The sequence below is a fragment of the Crinia signifera genome, chromosome 9 (assembly GCF_055691185.1).
Source record: "Crinia signifera chromosome 9, ASM5569118v1, whole genome shotgun sequence".
Lineage (NCBI taxonomy): Eukaryota > Metazoa > Chordata > Amphibia > Anura > Myobatrachidae > Crinia > Crinia signifera.
In genome coordinates, this window is record NC_139225.1 from 129,512,686 (window position 1) to 129,533,342 (window position 20,657).

At 43.9% G+C, this 20,657-nt stretch overlaps 1 protein-coding gene across 5 annotated transcripts in view; it reads right to left on the reverse strand.

Moving 5' to 3' along the window:
* The window catches only part of BBC3 (BCL2 binding component 3), a 104,120-nt gene that overhangs the window by 65,367 nt on the left and 18,096 nt on the right, over positions 1-20,657 (reverse strand). For 2 of the 5 annotated variants that reach the window (XM_083159784.1, XM_083159782.1), the window contains exons 2-4: positions 19,204-19,380; positions 11,495-11,659; positions 6,585-6,710 (exon numbers count right to left, since the gene is read on the reverse strand). The gene's annotated coding sequence lies outside the window, so the exon portion shown is untranslated. Of the gene's footprint in view, positions 1-6,584; positions 6,804-11,494; positions 11,660-19,203; positions 19,381-20,657 lie in introns of those variants that run through there. The other 3 variants (XM_083159783.1, XM_083159786.1, XM_083159785.1) reach the window with 3 other exon arrangements.

Consider the following 20,657-nt stretch of genomic DNA (forward strand, 5'->3'; position numbering starts at 1 on the left):
GAATGGGATCAGATTTTCTTTAGTGGAAAAAAAACATGTGCACTGCGGGTGGGGCAGATGTAACACATGCAGAGAGACTTACATTTGGGTGGGATGTGTTCAAACTGAAATCTAAATTGCAGTGTAAAAATAAAGCAGTCAGTATTTACCCTGAACAGAAACAAAATAATTCGCCCAAATCTAACTCTGCACATGTTACATCTGCCTCACCTGCAGTGCAGCATGGTTTTGTCCATAAAAGAAGGAGTTTGTATTTGCAAACCAACCAGAATTACCCCCCTAATATACTGTAGACCAGTAATAGGCAACCTGCGGACTTGCAGCTGTTGTGAAACTACACGTCCCAGCATGCATTGCTACAATTTTAGCATTTCCTAATAGCAATTATCTGGCAAGGCATGCTGGGATGTGTAGTTTCACAACAGCTTGAGGTCCGCAGGTTGCCTAGGCCTGCTGTAGACAGATCTCCTGACTGGTCATCATGGTCAGAACAGGACCCAAAAAAGCAGCTATTTTAATTGTTTTTTTTTTTTAATCAGCAACTTAAATTTTTGTATTAGAAAAATGACAAAATACACCTCTTACCTCTAATGCCAATTTTAGATCTTGATTTACTGTACAATCACCTAATACTACAGTACAGCTTACTTACAGACTTTTAAAAAGCCCCCTCCGAGAGAGTCCCCATTAGAACCTAGTTCTACCTAGTGTTCATTCTATCACCCTGCACCTTTCAAAACCTGTGCAGATCCTCTTTCCTGCCCGAAATGTCACTCTCTGCTGTGGTGCTTCTAGTACAGACTGGTCTGTATCTCAGTGGTGCTGAAATAAAGACAAAATTGTGCTAGAAATAGCAAAGCAGAGAGCGAAACCCCAGGCAGGAAAGAGCAACTGCATGCGTTTTGAAATGTGCAGGGTGCTATAATGATCACTATCCGCCTTTGCAGCCATAAGTGTGAATGGTGTATTTGCCATGTGAAACCATACAAGGGACCAGGGGCGGATCCAGGACAAAATGACAGGGGGGGCACCATGATAATAAAGGGTTTGGGTGGGGGAGAGGCGGTGTTAGTGGTGCCAGTGTACATGCTAAGAGAGAGGCAGGAGAGGGTGGGAATGGATTCAAAAATAGGCCCTGGCATTTAAAGTACGCAGGCCCACCATGACGACAAAAGTGAAGGATGTAGTTGTGCGCGCGCCAAAGGCGTGCTCCGGAAAAGGGTGTGTGGCCACTCAACATGTCAACACCATATACAACTTCTACACATTATGCAACAAAATACTAGACCCCATTATACTTGCCCCTTACACATAATGCCACATGGAATGAGCCAAAATTCAAATAATGCCAAATGGATTGAGCCAAAATTCACATAATGCCACACGGATTGGGAAAAATTCACATAATGCCACACGGATTGAGCCAAAATTCACATAATGCCACACGGATTGGGAAAAATTCACATAATGCCACACGGATTGAGCCAAAATTCACATAATGCCACATGGATTGAGCCAAAATTCACATAATGCCACACGGATTGAGACAAAATTCACATAATGCCACATGGATTGAGCCAGAATTCACATAATGCCACACAGATTAAGCCAAAATTCACAATACACTTCATAAACAGGGACATTGTCCACCAAAGGCTCGCATTAAACATTTACACCATAATGTCCATTACACGTTAAGTTACACGCCAATATGTCCATTATGTGTTATGACAAATACCATACTGCCTATTAAAAATTATGCTACATAAGTGCTGCTTCTCTACATGCTCATTGCCAAGGGTTCCATGCTCATTGCCAGAGGTTCCATGCTCGTTGCCATGTGGGATTACATGCTCATTGCCAAGGGGGAATACATGCTCGTGGTAAATGGGGGACAGCCGCCGCCAGGCAGAAGTGATAGCCACTGACAGTGGCAGAGCCTGGCTGTATTCAGAGCACTGCAGGTCCCGGCTATTTGAAATAATACCCCTTTCACACCAGAAAATGCATTCCCAGGTTGGCCCCTTTTACACCAGCCTAGTCCCTGCATTTTCTGGTGTGAGGGGGAGAGAAAACCACCCATCCCCCCTTTAACCAGTTATCTCATTTAACCGGCTATATCTTCGGAACCAACTGACCCATTTACATGAGACAAGTATTATATTGAAGAACTTTTGAGTGGGCTTTGAATGATTTTGGTCCAGTGAAACTGGAACGTTTGGTTCCAGAGTAATCTGCCCTCAAAGAACATGAACAGCCATGAAATTACATTTCAAAAATAAAAAAATCGGTTTACACGCAATATCCCTGGAACCGATTGACCGATTTGGACCAGCCTGGTATCATATTGAAGGCCCAGCGACTTGGAATTGAATGAAATCAACCACAAGCTTCTGTGATGCCAGGGCGGGAACTGGCAGCCGTCGGAACCGGGTGGGGGTCGGAATTGACGGGTCCCATATTATCCTATGGGGAAAAAACGTTACAGGTTTGCCAGGCGATATCTCCGGTTCCCGGGGGGCTAGAGACACGGGGCTGGGCTTGTTGGAAAGCCCGGATGGGATGCAGGAGGTGGACAGAGGTGCCATTGGCAGGAGAGAGTAAAAAACATGCGGGGAAGGGGGGGTGGGGGAATCATCTCACCCTACACTGTGCCCAATAATGTTTACACTAAACCCACAACTAAATATGTAGGTGCATGGGCATGGTAGCCCGGATGGGATGCAGGGGGTGCCATTGGCAGGAGAGAGTAAAAAACATGCGGGGAAGGGGGGGGGGGGGGGAATCATCACACCCTACACTGTGCCTTAGCTCCTATTATTGCTGCTCCTCCTTCTTGGCCCCCAGATGGCTGGCGACTATTATACAGAGCCTTTAGACCAACATGGGCCCTTGCTGGCTCTGTGCAACCAGCTTACGCCAACAGCACCCCCTCCCCCTGCACAGCTGTGTTCTAGATTGGGCAATACTGTAACTACCGAGTGCAGTCTACTTGTTAAAAATGAGTCTGTACAATATTAATGTCAGTTAGAGCTACAGATAGGGATAACCTCATTGTGCTTACAGTATGCCAGAGCTGTACGTTAGTGGTGCATATTTGAATACAGTATTTACTATTTCATCTTTCTTAAGTGCTAAACAAAATAATTTTTTTAACGTAATGTGGATTCCCTCCCCCATATATATACACACACACAGTCATGGCATCAAACATCAAAAGACACTTCATGCGGTGTTAGGAAAAGGCCTCTCTACATGATGTACTATGTGACTGTTGCTCCTGCATTCACCTACTGCATGCCGATCATTACATCATGCAGGCAAAAGGAAATTGACTCACACTTGAGGTTTGGGAAAGAGTGTGATGTGGTGGCATCATAGTCCTTCTGCACCATGTGCTCATGTATTTTAAGCGTGATGAGAAATCCCCTTCTTCTGAGCAGAACCAGGCACGAAACAGATGGTTATGGTATAACACATAGACGGACTCATGATAGACTGTCATATGGTCGACAGGGTCTAAAGGTCGACAGTTAAAAGGACGACAGGTAAAAGGACATCATGGTTAAAAGGTAGACATGGAAAAAGGTAAACATGGTCAAAAAGTCAACATGGAAAAAGGTCAACATGAGTTTTTAATATTTTTATGGTGTGTATGTCGATATAGGTGGACATGGACACTGTACTGCGTCCCCCCGCATGGTTTGCTGTGCTCGGCGCACTATTTTATTCTCCCTCCACGCCCCAGTGGATGGTAGGGAATGAAATACCGCCTGTCGGCACATGTCGGCTAAATATGTTGTAAAACAATGCATGTCTACATTTTCCATGTCGACCTATTGTGTGTCAACCTTTAAACCCTGTCGACCTTTTGACTGTCGACCATTAGTCTCTATTATGAGTCAGTCTATGATCAGTCCGGATACCGAAACAGATCCACTGACAACCATTCCAAATTCCCAACAGATCTAGTACAGTGTGATGCACAGTGCTACAACTTTTTCACTTCACCCCCCCCCCATTGTTTGCTAATGGTTATGTCATATTATGATTATAAATGTTAGGACTAATCGTGCAGTGCAAGTCTATTTAGATAACATCACTTTACGTTTCATAGATAACAGACATTGTGGAAGCCAGAACATATCTATTTATATGAATAATAACATACTATCGCACCAAATGTCGATAACAACAACAATAATAATCTGAAGCATACCAGTTAATCCAGTGATGTTATAAATCGTGAGACCACACCTTTTATGATGATATTTTTATTGCAATTATATCAATCTGACATTCAATGGAAACAAATGTACAATGTTTCTTCATAGTTCTACATTTTAATTTACTTTGTAACTATGACTTGCTACTGTACAACGTCTTTGTTTGTTACAATTGAAAAGTAAAAATCCAAATAAAATATTTAAAAAAAAAAGAAACAAACAGCGGCACTCGGTCTTGGTAAATATCTTTTAGGGCAGTATTCAATGCTCTGGATTCACAGTTTTCCGGCGATCGGGCTGTTTTCACTCTCTGCGGTGAATCTTTTCACTGACAATCTGATTCACCCTATTCAATGTTCACCGAAAGCGAACAGTGAATGCCGGCCAGCTCTCAGTTTCTTGCTCGCTGCAAGTCGCTGGTGTATTTCAATGGGGTTTTCTTTTTTGGTGTCAAAAAATCAGAAATGTTATTCTGTGAAGGGGCATGCTATTTGGATGCATGTGCTTGCAGCACATGAATATATATAAAATGTTAAATTATTTGTTTTGACACATAAGGTCACAGGGGGGCGGGGAGCCGCTCATTAGATATTCACTGCACTGGGTCCCACTCATTACATATGCACGAGCGGGACTAGCGCAGTGCTCCCTGCAGCTCCCCGCCTGCCCAGTTTCCCGGGGTGGCAGCTTCTGCTGCCTGTGTCCCTGCCAGCCCTCCTTCTCCCCCACACAGCCTCCGGCGCAGGCAGGGATGCTTTCATCTCCCTGCCTTCCGCCATTCTCCCGCATGCGATTGTATAGGGTGCGATGCCATTTACTTTACTATACAGTTGTATGAGATGCAATAAGATTGAGGCACCCCCCCCCCCCCAGCATCCACGCCATCCCGAAGCGTGGCGAGCGCAGCGGAACGCGTCATCCAGACCTTTTCATACCTCCACTATCCACGTCGGCATGGAGCTGATTTTATATAGTGTGGCGAGCGCACCCTATACAATCGCATGCGATCTCATGTGATGCGATGCGATCGCATGCGATGTGATGCAATGCGATCAAGCGATGTGATGCAATGCGAGCGCTTATGATGCAATGCAATCGCACCGCCAGGAGAAAAAAATAGCAGTGAATACATTACACAAGAAAATCGCATCGCATGCCGTTTTTGCGTGCGATCGCTTGCAATGCGATTTTCTTTTGCAGACAGAGTGACATTGCAATCTTTCTTAGGGCAGACAGAGTGACTGAGCCCTACAAACCTTGTGAGATGCCCTAATTCTAATAAGGGCATCCTTCAGGTATTTTATTTGTATTTTAATCTTGCATGTTTAAACATTAAAGCACTTTCAGTACTAAGACAGCCTCCATCTTTGTCTTCATGCACTGCTCGTGATATGAGCCAGTCTATGGGAACACTTAGAGGAGAACGCTGATAAAAAAGATACCTTGATAGGAGTACCATCATCTTACGTACGGTACGCATAATTATAAAGTTTGGAAGACTACACACCTGGTGATCCCGATAAAAAGATACCTTAACATACACATCAGTGCATGCTTTCTAGTGAGTTTGGTACGCCTAACTGGTTCCCGCTATCCTCCTAGTCATTGGCCCCTTTTTTTAGTGTATATCTCACGGTTCTTTTTATCTATTCACTTTTATACCCACAACGAGGGACACTCTGATGGGAATACATATACCGCAGACCTCGTCTTAAAGAAACCTTTATAGGAGTTTATATACTACTCCAATTGTGAGTATGGTACGCACCTCCATCATCCTCTTTTCTGTGAAAAATTCAGTGTCTTCGGAAAAGAAATAAACTTACATATCGCTCTTATATGCTTTCATTTTTCATCTACATTGGAATCCATAACCACACTACGGAGTCAAGCGCCTCCAATATTCTTCTTCTCTACAATTCTTACGCAGAATCGCCCGCTAAGCTATTTGCTTTGTGGGCGCCCTGCTCGGAAACAAGTACCTAATACACCACTATGAAGGCTTTTATATCACAATATATTACCTTAACCTTCATTAACTTATATGAAACCATTAATACCCAATACCATTAACAAAAAAATAAATAAAATAATACTCCACCAAAATATTTATATATTTTGATCTCCATTTTGGTAACAAAGCAATTTTTCTTTTTAATTTGTTGCCAAAAGAGAGGTATATATGAAACATGTATATATAAACACTGAAAGAAAATGCAACAACTGATTTAAGTCAAGTAACACATACATTTAAACCTTCTAATTAGTATAACATGATAAAATGAGACCGCATCAGTGAAGTGACTGGACGGCTGGTAATACACACACACACATCAGTAAATGTACATAGCAGCATACCTGCTCTTCTGAAGAAGCTTGTACAGGTGTCTGAGCAGTGCTGCCAGGTGCGGGGGTGTGTCAGCAATTCTCCAATAGGATTCCATTTGAAATCTTATCATTACCATTCTGGATTTGACCCCTGCCCTGTAGCAGGAGCACATTGCATTACAGTATGTTAGGGAATTCACACGTCTGCATAGGATACATTCACGTGAACACACAATTAATGAACACTGCCTATATGAAAATGTATCTTTAGTAGATATGAGAAGTGTTCACACGTTTCTGGATCACCACTACTTGCATGTGCTCAGATCCGCTGTGTGCACAGTGCATAAGCACGCAAGTTGTGCTCTGCAAAAAGGCAGACATTCAACATAGGAGTGCGCAGGGTCTTCATATGGGCATCCGGTTGAAAGATCTACAGCAGAGGTTGCCAAACCTGTCCCCAAGATCTCCCAACAGTTCATGTTTTCCAGGCAACCTGTGGATCTATAGTAGGAATGAATGTAGTATGTTTGAAAATGTGACAGTTAGTAATAACTACAGCTGTGCACCAGCTCGGTGATCTGGAAAACGTGGACCGCTGGTAGATCTCGAGGACTGGTTTGGCCACCCCTGCTCTACAGTGTCTAGATAGGTCGACACATGCAAAAGTCGACATGAGTTTTTTGTAATTTTTTTCTTCGTTTTTTTTGGACTTTTTCATAATTTCCAATCTACCTGGATTCCAATTGGGAATGGAAAAAGTGTTGCGAACATAGCACAGCACCGGTCCCAAAGCAGGGTGCTGCACTATGTCCAGAAGCAAGGTGAGCAAATCGAGCCATGACAACAAGAAAAAGTGAAAAACTCATGTTGATATTTTAATGTGTCAAACATTGCTATGTTGATCTTTTGTCACTGTTGACCTTATGTATGTCGACCATTTGGTGTCGGCCCATTGACGGTCTATGTAGACACTGTAGCTCTTTTAACCCTGAACTATCACAAAAGTTATATATCTGAATAGCAGAAGGATGACTTTTATAAGTGGCATAATTCTATTGAGCCATTGTCTGAGAAGCGCACATATAACAAATGAAAACTCTTTATTTGCCATTTACAATGCATCATCATTGTGCTCTGGAATAAGTGTCAGTTGGTGAACTCTCCCTTTGCACCTTCTAGGTGACCTGCCAGGGGTCTATCATTTTCTAGGATGCAATAAAGAAAAGCCAGACATAATCTGATTTGTTGCTATGGGCAACATCAGCTCTTTTATTTTTTTTACCTCCCAATTTGGCCTGTTCCAGGAGGGACAAAATTCTCTGCTCCTGGACTTTCCTGAATTGCTGCCACCATGACCAGGTGTTTTACCTAAATTAATATCAAGACTAGAGTCAGATTCAGTTTCACAAAGTGGGCAGTGGTGGTATAGGCAGATGGCACTGGCAGCTCTGAATTTGGTGCCATGCCACGATGAGTGCTCTCGGACAATCAGCCTGCGGCCCAGCTGCAGCAGCTCCTCCTCCCACGGGCCTTTGTGGAGTCCAGCAGGCTGCACCTGCACTGACTCCATGTAGCCTGCTAGTCACCACTACAAGTCAAAATAGTAGTATTGTCTGGCATAATGTGTAAGGGGCATTACTGTGTGGTACTGTGCATAAGGGCATTACTATTGTGAAACATAATGTGTAAGGTGCATTACTGTGTGGTACTGTGCATAAGGGCATTACTATTGTGAAACATAATGTGTAAGGGGCATTACTGTGTGGTACTGTGCATAAAAGCATTACTAATGTGGAACATCATTAAAATAATGTGCGAGGAGCATTACTGTGTGGTATTATGTGTATACGCCCATTACTACTGTGGTGGGTCTAGCGCAAGTGCTAGAGGACACCAGCCAAAATCTTGCCTAGGACATCAAACTGGTTAGGACCAGCCCTGTCTACAATGCAGTCTGAAAAAATGGTGGTAACAACTGAGCATGTCCCCGCTTTCCTCAATACCGCCTTGTAGGGCTGTCCGCTGGGGTTGTACCTAGAGGGAGGAGTCAAGGCAGAGTAAATATCTGTACACCTCTGGTATTGCACTACCCCCCCCCCCCTCCCAGCCTCCATGCACTACAATCCATTCACCTAAGAGAGAACATTGTGTGAGCTCTGCGGCTGTGTATATATGATCTTATGGTACTTGTGGAGTATCACGGCTCCCATCGTATGGCATCGTATGCCATATGTAGTGGCATACGATGGCATACGATGCGATGCGATGTTTTACCGATTTTTGAGCATTTTTGCTCAAAAATCGTATGCCATCGCATGGCATCGTATGCCATATGTAGTGGCATACGATGTCATACGATGCGATACGATGTTTTTGCTCAAAATCGTATGCCATCGCATGGCATCGTATGCCATATGTAGTGGCATTTGATGTCATACGATGCGATACGATGTTTTACCGATTTTTGAGCAAAAATGGTGAAAAATCGGTAAAACATCGGATAACATCGCATGCCATATGTAGTGGCATACGATGTCATACGATGCGATACGATGTTTTACCGATTTTTGAGCAAAAATGGTGAAAAAATCGGTAAAACATCGCATGGCATTGTATGCCATCGATGCGATACGATGTTTTACCGATTTTTGAGCCATTTTAGCTCACAAATCGTATGCGATCGCATCGGATGCCATACGATGGCATCCGATGCGATGGCACCCGATTTTGCACTGAAATGCATCAGAATGCATTGAAATGTGTATTAAAGTAGTGAAATGCCCCCAAATGCCATTTTTCATAGTGCACCACCCCCACTATCAACGTCAACCCGAAGCGTGGCGAGCGCAGCGGTACGCGTCCTACGACCTTTTCATACCCCCACTATCCACGTCGGCGTGGAGTTGAGAATAGAATAGTGTGGCGAGCGCAGCGAGCCACCGAGCCCGAAGCGTGGCGAGCCCCGCGAGGGGACGCGGATACCTTCACAGCTATACGCGTCTCCTCGCGGGCTTTACAGGTATCCGCGTCCGCTCGCCACGCTTCGGGCTCGGTGGCTCGCTGCGCTCGCCACACTATTCTATTCTCAACTCCACGCCGGCGTGGATAGTGGGGGTATGAAAAGGTCGTAGGACGCGTACCGCCGCCCCTCGCGGGCTCGCTGCGCTCGCCACGCTTCGGGTTGACGTTGATAGTGGGGGTGGTGCACTATGAAAAATGGCATTTGGCGGCATTTCACTACTTTAATACACATTTCAATGCATTCTGATGCATTTCAGTGCAAAATCGGGTGCCATCGCATCGCATCGGATGCCATCGTATGGCATCCGATGCGATCGCATACGATTTTTGAGCTAAAATGGCTCAAAAATCGGTAAAACATCGTATCGCATCGATGGCATACGATGCCATGCGATGTTTTACCGATTTTTCACCATTTTTGCTCAAAAATCGGTAAAACATCGTATCGCATCATATGACATCGTATGCCACTACATATGGCATACGATGTTATCCGATGTTTTACCGATTTTTCACCATTTTTGCTCAAAAATCGGTAAAACATCGTATCGCATCGTATGACATCGTATGCCACTACATATGGCATACGATGTTATCCGATGTTTTACCGATTTTTGACCATTTTTGCTCAAAAATCGGTAAAACATCGTATCGCATCGTATGACATCGTATGCCACTACATATGGCATACGATGCCATGCGATGGCATACGATTTTTTAGCAAAAATGCTCAAAAATCGGTAAAGCATCGCATCGTATGCCATCGTATGCCACATGCGATGCGATGCGATGCGATTTTTAGCATACGACCTGCATACGATGCAGGTCGTGGGAGCCGTGATACTCCACAAGTACCGATCTTATATAGAGCTCTATGATTCCAAACATGACCAAATGAGCTATGGACTGGACAGGGATGCTGTATTGTGAGGTATACTGGGAGAGGTCTTAGACTTTGGGAATGGTCACACACGGCCATTACGTTATAGCAGCCCTTCTCATCTCATAGTAATATCTGTTTTACTAAGCTATGAGAAACCAGCTCACGGAAAGCTCACACACCTCCCTGTGGATTCCACGCCAGGTCAGACGTGGGAAGAGTTTAGTGTCAGTCAGAGAACAGGTCAGTGGGGGGAACTCTTCATTCCCAGGCACTGGGTGATGTACAAACATCTGTAACTAAATGCAGCAGCACAAGTAATGACTGGCACGGAGAGATTTCCAGCCTAGCAGGAGGGTAAGGAAGAGTATTCAGGGCAGAGCAATGGGGCTGGGAATGCCACACCTAATAGAAGGGGGCATCTGCTTCATACACCCTCTCCTAACCTTGGTGATGGCTCACAACTAGTTATAATGTCCATTAGTTCTGCAATTAATAAAAACAGTGATTCCTTGTAATCTTGTGCGATCTATTGGAATAAAGGGGCCTAATTATTAAGCATCACGGCAAAAATGTTGTGAGAAAGTCTATCTCTGGGTGGCAAGAGTAGAGATTTATCGCATGTAAAAGGACTTCCGGGGACCTGTCGGGGGACCTCAAAGAAGACTGTATGCTATATATTGCAGGTGCTAAAAAAAAAAAAGCACCTGCAATGTACACCGATGCATTCGATTCCGATATATCGTATTATCTACAGCAATGATTTTCAACCTTTTTACCTTGCGGCACACTAAATAAGATTTTAAAATTGCCGTGAGATCCCCACAGGGCAAAACATGAGACAGGAAAATAAAACAATCCTATTGGCCCCCCATATAAAAACAATCACACTGGTCCCCACAGGTAAATAACAGTAAATAACAGTTGAACTGGTGGTTGCTGTAAACCTGTAAAATTGTTCTGACCACTGATAAAATTGTAGGGCCACATACATACATGTCGCAGTATACCCCAATATGGAGCACTACATTTCTACCTCTCCTTTTAGGAAGATTAATAGAAGGATCCCTTTTCCCCTTTGATAAGCTGTCTTCTAGCTGCCGTTAGCTGGGATACTGCACATGGAGAGTATCAAGGAGCTGTCTCTGGCATCAATCGGGATAATCAGGGCAATCACTCTCCGAGATTATCGCAAACTGATCTGATGAGTAATAGAGGAGAAAAGCGGATTAGATCTCGCTCAGGAGAACACGGAAGGATGTGTCTATTACATTGGCCAGTTGTGGTTTTGAAAATGCTTCAATTAATTTCTGGGCAGGTCCATATGCACCTTTTTCACTGAGCATTACCACATTATATGGGGTCTGCTGCTGCGGCTGAAGGATGTATAGACCATATGCACGGATCTGTCCCTATGGCTATCGTTTAGAATATAGTCTAGTGTGTACGCACCTTGAAACATTTGGCTGATTTGCAATCTTGTTCCACTATATCATGGGTCTTTAACCTGTGGCCCTCCAGATGTTGTGAAACTACATGTTCCAACATGCATTGCCACATTTTTTCCTATAAGAGCATGCCAGAAAACCTCAGGGCATGCTGGGACATGTAGTTCCAAAACATCTGGAGGGCCACAGGTTAAAGACCTGTGCCCTAAGTGCTGACGGGTATGTGTCAACTTATCGACAATAAAAAGGTCGACAATCATTAGGTCGACTACTATTGGTTGACAGACAAAAGGTCGACACAGCAAAAATGGTGACATGTCGAAATAGCCAAAATGTCGACGCAATTACACATGACAACATGAAAAAGGTCGACATGAGTTTTTAGGCGTTTTTTATTTTGCATCTATATCAACATGGACACTGTACCGCTTTACTCGCCGTGCTTCGGGCATGGGATGGTGAAGTATAAAAATCCTTTTATTTAAAAAAAAAAAAAAAAAAACATAAAATTGTGAAAAACATGTCAAACTTTTTTATGTCAACAGTTTGCTTGTGTCGACCAATCGAGGTCAACCTAATGACTGTCGACCATTTTACTGTCAACCATACGACTGCATCCCAGCAGCGACACGTGTGCCGGACATGTTAGCAGGTCAGTTCAGGTCTAGCTATACACTATGGGGACTATTCTGGTTCACTCGCAAAGGCAAATTCACTCTCAGATGGTCAAAACCATGTGCACTGCAGATGGGGGCCTGATGATGATGATGACGTGCAGGGTGAGTTAGATTTTGGGAAGTTATTTTGTTTCTGTGCAGGGTAAATACTGGCTTCTTTATTTTTACACTGCAATATTGATATCAGTTTAAATTACACACCCCACCCAAATCTAACTCTCTCTGCACATGTTACATCAGCCCCACCTGCAGTGCATATGGTGTTGTCCATCTGAGAGTGAATTTGCCTTTGCGAGTGAAGCATTAAATGTGTCATGTGCATTAAATAGAACTTATCTTTAGTAGTATAAAGACGAGGAATGGATAATGAGATTTGTGTACACACTGAAAAAAGATTGTACAATCTATTTGCATTGCCTGGTGCTGGTGCCTGGTGCTGGTTTTAGAAATACTGTGGAACCCCACTTTTTTTTTGTCCCCCTGAATTTCTAAAACCAGGACCAGTTTAATGAGCCCACACCATGGTTTTTGTATTATTATTTATTTATTAATTTATTTACAATGATCGGCCTGCACGGATCTGACTGATCTGTGCAGGCTGCCACACTCGCTGCATAAAGATGTTCTACTTATCATTTGTATTTATTGGCAAAGTCGCATTCGAATTCACCAGTACACATGATAGTAAATGTGACGATGACATCGAACACTGGGACCGCAGACGGCTGTGTTCTATACATGGTGCATGCATTAGTAAACACCCGAGTACAGCTGGCCTGGCAGTATTACATTCGACCGCTCAGCCAGATTCGGCTGATAGTAAATCATACGATGCGGGGTTCTCATCGTATAACAGATCATTAGTAATTTTCTACCCTAAAAGCTGCATGAATTCATCTGGGGGGTCGAGCTTTCAGCTTTGTGGCTCCGATTCTATGGTACTCTCTTCCCCGCACAGTGCGAGAGGCCCCCACTGCAGAATCATTCAAAAAATAGATTCAAGACTTTCCTGTTCTCTCAAGCATCTCACGAATATCCACTTAGCTTGTTTTGTGTGCTGTAAAGGTAGACGTAAAACACTTTGAGTCCTATTGGGAGAAAGGTTCTATATAAATATTATTATTATTATTATTATTATATTCAATGTATCACACAGAAGCCTGTGGAAAGCTATGTACCACAATGTAATATCTGTCTCTGTTGCGGCACAACACTTGTGTGGGAGATGAAGGAGGCCGCAAGCACAGATCTGCTTAGAGCGCTGCTATTTAATTTGCTAAATGTTTACCGACATTCCTGTTTATTTTGCATAATGTATTGCTGCAGGGTTCTGGTACTAAAGTATGGGATTTTCTTTCTTTATAGTTTATAATGTCCCAATATGGCAGAAGAAAAAAAATAAAGATGGATCTTGCCACTTGAGCCATGACAGACCAACTGTGCAAGCAGCTGAGAAATGGATTCAGCAGTACACATCCAATAAGGTGCCAGGCTACGGGTTTTTGTGTTTTTGTAATGTGTCACTTTTTTCTCGTTCCGTTCATACTGGGACTCATTCCGGTCCCGACGAAATTGCGTCTCATACCACAAAGTACTGATGGTCGGTACTTTGTGCATACGATGGACGGTGATTGACAGTTTTAAGCCATTTGGAGGCCACTATTGTTTGGGAGGGATCTCTGTCAGAGGGTGGAGATTTAATAAAGATAAGTGGATCCGCATTCAGCAGTAGATGTATGAAGCAGTGATAAGGGAGGAGAAGTGATAAAGTGCCTGGTACTTTATTACCGGCCAATCAGCACCTACTGTAACTGTCCCTTTTTAAACCCAGCCTGTAGCTTATCAGTCAGGAGCTGATTGGCCGGTGATAAAGTACCTGGTTCTTCATCACTTCTCCTCCCTTATCACTGCTTCATACATCTACCCTTCAGGGGTAGATTTATTAAGCTCGGTGAAGTGATAAAGTGTCTGGGTTTTATCACTGGCCAATCAGCTCCCACCTGTCATTTTGCAAACCAAGCCTGAAACTTCACAGTTAGGGACTGATTGGCCGGGGATAAAAACCAGACACATTGGGGCAGATTTATTAAGCTCGGCGAAGTGATAAACTGTCTGTTTTTTTTATCACCAGCCAATCAGCTCCTAACTTTGAAGTTACAGGCTTGGTTTAAAAAATTATAGGTAGAAGCTGATTGGCCGGTGATGAAAACCAGACACTTTATCACTTCACCAAGCTTAATAAATATACCCCATTATCACTTCACCGAGCTTAATAAATCTGCCCCTCGGTGAGAAGGGATTTATCCAGATGAATCTATATAGCACAGCAGAAGACTATAGACATTTTGTTGAATGACTTTCTAACCTAAAAGTTATTTCTAACAAACTACTGTATTGCCCCTTTCAGACCGCACTAAAAAAACGGTATTTTGCAGATTTTTTACCGTTTTAAAACGGTAATCTGTGCGGTCTGAAAGGTGCAGGACCACTTTACCGTTTTACAAAAGCCGATTTTGTAAAACGGTTAAAATTGAGGGTCCTACCCGTTTCAGACCCGGTATTTTGGCATCAAAATTGGGTCTGAAACGGTATTTAGGACCCAGACAATGAGCTGGGTCCTAAATTCAGTGCAGTGAATATTTAATGAGCGTTCATTAAGTATTCACAGCACTGGAGCCGCCCCCCACGCGTGGGTCGATTCCCCCCACCTACCCCCTGCAATTTGTTAATAAACCCCCCCCCCCCCCGTGCAGCCGGTACCTCTGTAATTGCGGATCTCGGCAGTGCAGTATGGTCGGAAGCACTCATGAAAAAAAGTGTCTTTCAGAAAATGGCTGCCCCATAGGAAAACCTGTTTAAAAAAACTGTCTTTCGTATAGGGGCAGCCATTTTCCGAAAGTCACTTTTCTTATAAGAAAAGTGACTTTCGGAAAATGGCTGCCCCCATACGAAAGACAGTTTTTAAAACAGGTTTTCCTATGGGGCAGCCATTTTCTGAAAGACACTTTTTTTCATAAGTGCACCCGTCCATACTGCAGTGCCGGGATCCGCAATAACTGAGGTACTGGCTGCACAGGGGGGGGTGTGTTAACCCGTGGGGGTTAAAACGGGTCTGCCAGTGTAAAAAAAAAAACGCACTTAAACGGTAATATACCATTTAAGAGATGCGGTGTGGAAGGGGTTTTACCTGGCAGACCCCTTTTTGGAAACGTTTTCAAATACAGGGTCAAAGCCAGTTTTGCGGTCTGAAAGCAGCATATGAAATCTGGGAGCTGAAATCACAGAAGCAAGCAGGCGTCATATGTGTGTGACTTCCACCTGTATCCATCCATGCCTGTGGCACATACAATATACCCATAGTGATCCTGTCACCCAGATCAATCTACATTACCGATGTGTCCGCATACATCCTGCCTCAATACGCCATGCAGCGGATGCCTGGAGCGAGGGAGCTAACAGGTCCCGTGCAATTTTGTTACCTTTGAGCATAGTATTCGCAACACTAAGCAAATAAGACACACAAGCAGATGCCTACGAAATACTAAGAAAACACTGCGATGTATCATTTCATAGGCAGATACAGCCATGGTCCCACAAAGAATATAGGCATGCTGCATATCATTTTAATCAGCAAAAGCTGCTTATGCATCTTGTGATCCTCATTTTGTGAATAAGGTGCACTTTAATGAAAAAGATGCATGAAAATCTCGGCAGTACATAGTCACGCCACGGCATGATGTGAACGGACACATCTTTAAATTAGATATTCATACTTTCCTATGCTAACATCGAAATGGAATTTAAAGGTCTCCATTATAGAGAATGAGATATGTACTAATGCACATTTGGCTATTATAAAGGGAAACAGATATGGATATGTTTCAGGAATGAATCTTGTAGACATATAATATTGAAATCTGGGCCTGTCTCTGCTAAGTACTGACAGTTGGCGACTATACTGTAGGAATGAAAGGAAATGATCCCAGAATTCCAGCAGATGGCTCCGTATACGTAGGTGGTACCATTACATCCCAAGGCTCGCCCACCACCAGTGTACACCCTATGGTATATCCGCTATACTCCTTTTTACAGAAGTATGTGTGGATTGAGCAGCTGCATTCCTCTCTCCTTCTCCATTTACTGTCAGGCTACAGTCAGGATCTGACAGCCGCCTGCATAGCCGCTCTGAGAGCTGTCACATATGTACAATGACCAGAGCAGTAGCGCACGCAGGGGGGGTTTCTGAGTACCTAGAAACCCCCCCAGGAGTCTAAGGACCCTAGGCTGAAAGCTGAGGGGCCCCTCTTTCCATGGGTATAAGAATTTTAAAAATCGGCCCTTGGGAACCAGAGATATCTGACTTCAAAGCAGTGGTCCCCATCCAAGCCTGTTAATTGCTCTTCCCAGTCAGATATTTCACTTTCTGTCTAACTTAGAGTTTTTCTGAGGGTATATTCCAAAAACTGGGACTCTCCCCCTTTGATTGTAGCTTGTCTCTACTGTTCCTACAACCAGAGATATCACCCTTCCAGCAGCTTGTTACTGCTCCAGCTCCACACAACTGGTATGTAGTTTTATATACTCATTGGCAGATTGCTCTGCCTCCTGAACTCTGATCCCCTAGTCCTGAGTACCATTTGGTAGGTGTGATTCTCTAGGTGTGGGGGGAGGGGAGGAATACATTCAGGTGATAGAATTGCGATCCTGGGCGGTAATATTCCATCCAGTGATAAATGGGCCCCTCAGTTTGGAACAAGTTATGTGACACTTCTATAAGACGGAACATCTCTGAATAGCCACCGCCCAGGAAAACCTGACACCGCGTGTTTCCATCACACGTGTGGCTCATGTGATGCGTGCACGGTGTGATTTCTTTTAGCTACTTATAGACACATGTGGAACAGCATTGATCAACTGCGTGAATTGCGCTAGGCCGCAGGTGAGAGGGATAACGTTTTGCTGAGGAGAAGGGTTTCCCATCTCCACCATGGTCAACAGTGGCAGTATATCACAGTTATGTGCCGTGGTAGTTGACGCCACCCACCATGAAGGCCCTATTAAAGCCCTAATGCTGGCCACACATCAGACCAACTTTCCTCCAACCATCCAACTAGTTGGTTGGTTGGATTGAAATCCGATACTGTGTGGGGGCAAATGACAATAAGCAATTATCTTACAAACTCATGAGAATGGACAAAATCATTCAGTGAAATCGTTTAAATCAAATAGGTCCAACTACAGTGCATTGTCTGAGTGACAGTTGTTTTCCATTTTCAGATTTGGGAAACAAATTACTTCATTACAAATTACATTTGCTCCTATCCAGTACCAGGTTTTTATTCCATCCAACCAACTAGTTGGATAGTTGGAGAAAAGTTGGTCTGATGTGTGGCCAGCATTAGTCTGGAAGCTGAAATTAGTGTAATGGTTAGCAATACTGCCTCACAGCAATGAGGTCATGGGTTTGATTCTGACCATGGCCTAACTGTGTGGAGTTTGTATATTCTCCAAGTGTTTGCATGGGTTTTCCAGCCACAATCCAAAAATATACTGGTAGGCTAATTGGCTCCCAACAAATTAACCCTAGAATGTCTGTGTGTGCGTGTACATGTGGAATATAGATAGTAAGCTCCACTGGGGCAGGGACTGATGTGAATGTTTAGATATTCTCCGTACAGTGCTGTGGAATATGTATGCGCTATATAAGAAACTGTTCATAAATAATAATAATAATAATAATTAAACACATGGAATTAACACTAAACAGGTGTGGTTGAGACCAAACTAGGTGCTTATTCAGATCCGGTTGCAAATCAGGAAAGGACAAAATACACCGATGTTCCGTATATATTTTGCATGCGCAGGACCTGTACTGAGCATGTGCAGTGTTGGTCTGGCATCATAGGATGTAGTAACCCTTTTGGGGGTAGGGAGGGGTCGCCGATGGGCCCCATTTCCAAAAACAGAGGTATGTTTCCTTTGTTATGTGTGAGAGCTGAGGCCAGGGTTTCTTCATGTCTTTCAACAGAGATTTCCTGGCCTCAGCAATGGAGTGCCGGCCAGTCTGTTCAATCACATTGGCTACTCAGCCGGCCAATGGTGTCACAGGCAAGGGCGTAACCACCATAGGTGCAGCTGCTATGGGGCCCAGAGCTGAGAGGGGCCCACTTTTCCTGTCAAAGTATCATGTGCTCTATACAATTTTCAGCATTAGTTTATGAATAGGGGCCCTTACACAATTTTACTATGGGGCCCACATGTATCTAGTTACGCCACTGGTCACAGGTGATTCGATGCTGGATCCTCGGATGTAACACTGGATCACACATGCCGTTACCAGACCCCTCCTCTGCATTACCATTATGCTAGCATCGCTTCCAAGTAACCAGAACCGACGGTGCATCTATCCACATCTGAAACAGCCCCCAATATGAATGGTGATTTAAATGACCTTGCCTAGACAAATACTTTCCATACACACAAAGTGGATCAGTATATGTGGTGTTGTCAGAGAACTGTCGTTGGGGCTGACAGGAGTGTCTAATCTTTACAATACTCCTATCTAGATGGAAAACAGGGAGGCTGATATGTTATAATTAGAAGGTAAGATAGATAATTACCCACTGTCATTTGATTTCACAGCGCTCGCAACTGGCAGACGTGGGGACTCGTACCCACAGGGTGTTGCAATCGCGCACAGCTGATGGCCCCAGCCGCACCTTGGCTCCCTGGGAATGTGGAGGAGTTGATGGTTTCACATACTACAATGTCCTGGATGTCGGGGCATTCCCATATTACTGAAAAGAGATGAATATGGGGAAGATCACACATGGACTTGTCACTCAGGGGGGATATTAAGTCAGGGACTGCAGCAATGAGATACAAATACACATTACATGAAAGGATGCAACCATAGGGACCTCTCACCTGGCCTTCTCTCTGTCAAGAAGATATAATGCATATGGGTCAAGAATACTAATAATTGTTAAGTAATAAAATGGAGAGAGATAAAGAAGCAGTCAATCAGCTCCTAACTGCCATGTTACAGCTGTGTTTGAAAAATGTCAGGAACTGGTTGGCTGGTTTACCACTTTATCACTATTCAGGGCTTAGTACAGAGCTCAGGCAAGAGATATACAGTAGGATCCTTTTTAGAATCTTTGCGGGATATTACCTGAAAACCTCAGTACTGCGGGTGATGTATATAGCTTCGGCTTCCTATCACTAATATTTATAAACACTATAGTATCTCACTGGCGTGCCGCACTGGGCTTTCTAGCTTATGATAGTTTTTGGGGTGCCACAGCCTGCACCTAGATATAGTGCTAGGGACCCCCAATATACAGAGAAGCCTTGATGTGGCTTAGAGGCATATCATACACCTGCGCAGGTATATGTAACCAATATCTCTGAATTCTATTATCACAAAGGGCGGTATTCAATGAGCCTGATTCGCCATGTTTTTATGGCGAATTTGTGCTGTTTGGCGAATTTTTGACTAAAACGGTGAATCACCCTATTCAATGACCAGATGGCGAATACATTTGAAGGTTTTTTTCGCCATGATTCACCAAGTAGCAATCGCTATCTTTTTATGGAGAAGTGGAATGTGAACTTTTAAAATAAAGTGTTTTGTTTTTTACATTTGGTGTAAAAAAATCAGGAATTTTATTCTGAGGAGGGGCATGCTATTTTTATTCATGTGCTGTAAGCACACGAATATATATTTAATTTAAAAAAAAATATATATATATTTTTCACACAGCAGCCAGCAGGGGGCGCCGGAGCCGAGCCGCTCATTAGATATTCATATATTCACTGCACCCGATCGTTACATATGCACGATCAGGTGTAGTGAATATACCCGGTCCCCTGCTGGCACCCCCGGGGGGCAGCCTGTGCTGCCTGGCACCCGGGGAGCCCACCTCCCCCCCACATACGCTCTGGGGCAGGCAGAGAGACTTCCATCTCCCTGCCTGCCACCGTCCTCAGGCTCCCTGCGGCGTTCGCCGCAGGAGCTCATATTCGCCGGTCAGGGGCAGCGAGCCCCTGACTCGTTGAATACCGGAGCCGG